Here is a 6,000-nt window from a genome sequence, read left to right on the forward strand (position 1 = left end):
AACTCCCATATGTGCCTTGACCAGGCAAGCCCAGGGTTTTGAACCAGCGACCTCAGCATTTCCAGGTCGACGCTTTATCCACTGCGCCACTACAGGTCAGGCCCCAAGCTCTTCTTAGTGCTTGAAGCAAGGCCATGAAGCCATCCTCAATGCCCAAGATCGATTCACTCCAATCGAGCCATGGCTGCAGGAGCAGGAGAGAGAGTGAGAGGGGTGGAGAAGCAGATGGGTGCGTCTTCTGTGTGCCCTGACCAAGAATTGAACCTGGGTCAACCAGACTAGACCAATGCTTTACCACTGAGCCAACTGGCCAGACCTGCCATATTTTCATGCATGTTAAAAACAGAGATAAATGAAAATGCTCAGGATGTCATTCATACTATTACTATGCCACATCAATTCATATATATATTTTTTCAAACAAGAGAAAGATGAATGGGGTAAAAATAATAAGAGATGAAAACTACTCCTGAAAAGTTCACTCAAAATATTAAATTTGAGGAAAGGATATATTAAATAAAATATGGGATATTCATTTATAAAATTTGCATAGTTAATACCATAGTTAATCACCACCAATGCCCCATTACAATGCATAACATGGAGTTGGTAATATATAAGCACTAAATGAATGAATAAGTGAACACTTCTTCTCTGGAGATTGTCCCTTCTAGAGTTTACGGTCTTGAGATAGAGGCTTATTATAGTCAGTAATTACTGAGAATCAAGCCAGACTGCCTGGGCGCAAAGCCTGGCTTTGCTACTTAGTAACTTTAGATCCTTGAGCAAGTTACTCAACCTCACCAAGCCTCTGTTTTCTCATCTTAAAAATAAGGAATGATTATAATGGTAGTGGTTGCCTCCTAGGGTTTTCTAAATACTAATGAGTTAAAAGCAGTAAAGCAGAGAATTTATTAGATAATAATCACCCAGTCACCTGACCAGGTGGTGGCACATCGGACTGGGATGCGGAGGACCCAGGTTCGAGACCCCGAGGTCGCCAGCTTCAGCATTGGGTCATCTGGTTTGAGCAAAAGCTCACCAGCTTGGACCCAAGGTCACTAGCTCAAGTAATGGTTTACTCTGTCTGCTGACGGCCCATGGTCAAGGTACATATGAGAAAGCAATCAATGAACAACTAAGGTGTCGCAACAAAAAACTGATGATTGATGCTTCTCATCTCTCTCCATTCTGTCTGTCTGTCCCTATTTATCCCTCTCTCTGACTCTCTCTCTGTCTCTGTAAAAAAAGAAATCACTCAGTAATGGTGAGCTATCATTATTAACTGCTACTAGTGCATACAGTGGTCAATAGGGTAGGAGATTTTAGGAAATTAGTCTAGAAAATGCCAGAAAGGAAAGTTGGAGTGACAAACCACAGATTCTTAGTAAATGACCTATTTACTAATATGTTACTATAATCAGCCATTTTCTTCATAAGATTAATTATAGAAATAAGTGGTTATTCTCACCCAAGTTAGAAGAATCTCGATATTTTCTTTCCAGACCACTTGTCAGTTCATGGACAGTTACTTAGCCTTAGTCTTCTGGGCTTTGTGCTGGATGTCAAGTTCTTGATCGAAGTAAGGCAGTTTTCTGGATTTCAAACTTATAATGCCACCATGCCTGCCAGTTGTTCACATATATAAATTCACATCTGTAGCTCCAGTGATAACTGACTTGGTCATTTAGCCAACTATGATAATGATGTAAGTTATGTCAATCTCTCTGGGTTTCAATTCCAGCTATACTATAACTTGTATGACCTTGGACAAATTACTTAATTGTTAGGCTTATTTCTTCATCTGTAAAATGGTAAAATTATATAAATTTTACTATCTCATAATGTTATAGAAAAGATAATTCATGAAAAATGCTTACATGAAACTATTGGGTTCAAATCTTAGCCTTGATATTTATTAGCTGTGTGTTCCAGGGTACTTCACTTAGCCTCACTATGCCTTACAGGTACATAGGAAAGGGCTAACTATTGCTATTTCCAATATTTGTATATGTATATAATTATACAATTCATCCATTGTACATAATACAATGTTTTTAATATTTATATATTTATGCAATAATTCAACCATCACCATAATCCAGTTTTAGATGATTTCTTCATCCCAAAAAGCTTTCTTATATCCTTTTGCAGTTAGTCCCCACTTCTAGTCCCAGCCCTAGGGAACCGCTTATTGGCTTTCCATCTCTGTATATTGGTCATTTTTTGATATGTGATATTGTAATCATACATTATATAGACTTTGTTTCTGATATCATTTTAGACTAATATTTTTCAGATTCATCTTATCATAGCATGTATCAGTACTCTATTTCCTTTATGAAAAGTATTATTCCATTGTATTGCTGTACCTTTTATTTTATTTTTTTATCTTATTTTTTTTACATTTTATTTATTTATTTTTTTAGAGAGAGGAGACACAGAGAGAGAAAGAGACAGAGAGAGGAAAGAGATAGAAAGAACAGAGGGAGGAGCAGGAAGTATCAACTCCCATATGTGTCTTAACTAGGCAAGCCTGGGGTTTCGAACTGGCGACCTCAGCGTTCCAGGTCCACGCTTTTACCTAATGCGCCACCACAAGTCAGGCCTTTTTATTTTATTTTAAAAATATATATCATCACCCTATGACAATAATTGTTTGTTCCTTTTTTTGAGAGAGAGAGAGTAAGTGGCAGGGAAAGAGAGAGAGACAGGAACATTGAGCTACTCCTGTATGTGCCCTGACCAGAATTCAAACTGACAACCTATGTGCTCTGGGGATGATGCTCCAACCAACAGAGATATTGGGCCAGGGCTTAATTTTTATTGATTTTTAGAAAGATGGAAAGAAAGGGAGAGAGGGGAGGGGGAAGGAAAGCATTTGATGTTCCACTCATGCATTTTTTGGTCTCTTCCCTTGGGTGCGCTGACTGGGGACCAAACCCAGGACCTTGTTGTTTTGGGATGATGCTCTTAACCAACTGAGATAACCAGCCAGGGCCAATGAAAGATCTTACAATCTTTTCCTTTCCAGGATAGTCTATAAGATCTTGTTTGATTATAGGAAATCTTTAGATGCTAAATAAATAGGAGCTTTTGGTGTTTTATATGTTCACATACCAATTAAGATTATGATTACACTAGTGAGAATAAACTGAATTCCAGATAATCAATATGTTTCATGATATAGGTCTTTTTTGTCATTCCTTCTAATATCACTGCCATTCCAAATCTGTGACTAACTTTTCCCTTTAAAGGCCTGCCACAGGTCATTATTCCCTTGATGTTTTCCATAGCTCCTTGGTACAATTGATATTTTAAATATGTAATTAATAATATTAATCTAAGCCAGTGGTATGAACAGAGGGGGGAGCAGGGTATCTAGGACCTGAAAAACACTGAAGGTTGATGGTCACCTATGCTGAGTGTGTAAAGAAAAGAAACAATGGGATTCACAGGAACTTCAACTTTTAATATGTGATAATAGGAGGATCCATGAAGGTGGCAAGTAAAAGAAGTGGGAAGAATATCAGAAGAAGTAGGGTCACAGTACAAAGTGATATACATAGGTTAGGTAACATAGATGCCAGGTATGATTGAGGAAAGTCCAATGGCTCCATGGCAGGAATATGTTTGACACATTCAAGGCAGGCAGTGGAGATCAGCAAAGCAAATGCACACAAAGCGATAGAGCTGCAAGGACTGTAGTAAAGTGAGTTGCAGCAGCAGATATCACTTCCAGCAGAGTGTTGCTATGTGACATAATAAACCTAGGAATTTCAGTTCTTTTTCGAAGAGGCCCAAATTATATTTGGGAGATGTCTGCTTTTTAAAAATGTTTTTAACAAAAGAAACATTTTTTAAAAAAACACAATGTGTATACAAATTATACCAAGTGGGATTTATTCCAGACATACATGGTTAGTTCAACATTCTAAACCAATTAATGCGATCTATCCCATCAACTGTCTAAAAAGAAAAATCATGTGGTCATGTCAGTAAATACAAAAATGTATTTATAAAAATCCAATAACTCTTCCAAAAAACTGAAGAAGAAGCAACATTTCCAAACACATTTTATGGGGCCAACATAACCCTCATATCAAAACCTGGTAAAAACAACACAAAAAAATAAAACTACAGACTAATATTGCTAATGAATACAGATGTTAAAATGCTAAACAATAAACAAAATACTAGCCAATTAAACAACATATTAAAAAAATAATTCATCATGATCAAGAGGGATTCACCCCAGATTAACAAGGATGGTTCAACATACATAAAACAGTTAACATAATACACAATATCAACAAAACAAAGAAAAAAACCATATGATCCTATCAATAAATGCAGAAAAGGCATTTGATAAAATACAACATAATTTTATATTTAAAACACTCAGCAAAATGGTATAGAAGGAAAATATCTCAACATAATAAAGGACATTTATGACAAACCTCAGCTAATATCATATTAAATGGCATAAAACTGAGGACTTTCCCTCTAAAATCAGGAACAAGACAAGGCTACCCACTCTCTCCACTCTTATTCAACATAGTACTGGAAGTTCTAGCCAAAGCAATCAGAGAAGAGAAAGAAATAAAAGGCATGCATATTGGGAAAAAAGAAATAAAGGTTTTAATTTTTGCAGGTGATATGATCCTGTACATCAAAAACCCAAAGACTCCACAAAAAGACTATTAGAAACAATAAACCAATACAGTAAGGTCACAGGATACAAAACTAATATAGAGAAGTCTATTGCCTTCCTACATGCCTAAAATGAAACATCAGAAAACAAACGAAAAAATAATCCTTTTTAAAGTTGCAACAAACAAAAATAATATACCTAGGAATAAACATAACAAAGAATGTAAACAACCTATGTAATGAAAACTAAAAAGCATTGTTAAGGGGAATCAAAAAAGATACAATGAAATAAAAAAATATTCCCTGTTCTTGGATAGGAAGAATAAATATAGTCAAAATGACCATATTACCCAAAGCAATATACAAATTTAATGCAATTCTCATCAAAATTACAATGTCATTTTTAAAGAAATGGAACAAAAAATCATCTAGTTTATATGGAACCATAAAAAACCTCAAATAGCCAAAGTAATCCTAAGGAAAAAAAATGAAGCTGGGGGCAATACAATACCTGACTTCAAATTATACTACAGAGCCACGATAATCAAAACAGCATGGTATTGGCAGAAAAATACACACTCAAACCAATGGAACAGAATAGAGAGTCCAGAAATAAAACCACATTTATATGGTCAAGTAATCTTTGACAAAGGAACCAAAAACACACAATAGAGAAAAGAATGCCTCTTCAATAACTGGTGCTAGGAAAACTGGAGAGCCACATGCAAAAGAATGAAACTCAACTACAGTTTGTCCCCTTGTACCAAAATTAATTCAAAATGTATCAAAGACCTAAATATAAGACCTGAAATAATAAAGTATATAGAAGAAAACATAGGTACTAAACTCATGGACCTTGGCCATAGAGAGCATTTTATGAATTTGACTCCAAAGGCAAAGGAAGTGAAGGCAAAGATGAATGGGACTACATCAGACTAAGAAGCTTTTGCACAGTAAAAGAAACTGAGAATAAAACAAACAGACAGCCAATTAAATGGGAAATGATATTTTCAAACAACAGCACATAAGGGTCTAATATCCAAAATATACAAAGAACACACAAAACTCAACAACAAACAAGCAAACAATCCAATAAAAAAATGGGAAGAGGACATGAACAGACACTTCTCCCAGGAAGAAATACAAATGGCCAATAGATATATGAAAAGATGCTCATCTTCACTAGCTGTTAGAAAAATGCAAATCAAAACTACAATGAGATTACCACCTCACGCTTGCTAGATTAGCTATTATCAACAAGACAGGTAATAACAAGTGTTGGAGAGGCTGTGGAGAAAAAGGAACCCTCATTCACTGTTGGTGGGAATGTAAAGTAGTACGACCATT

This window comes from Saccopteryx bilineata, chromosome 8 (assembly GCF_036850765.1).
Source record: "Saccopteryx bilineata isolate mSacBil1 chromosome 8, mSacBil1_pri_phased_curated, whole genome shotgun sequence".
Classification (NCBI taxonomy): Eukaryota; Metazoa; Chordata; class Mammalia; order Chiroptera; family Emballonuridae; genus Saccopteryx; species Saccopteryx bilineata.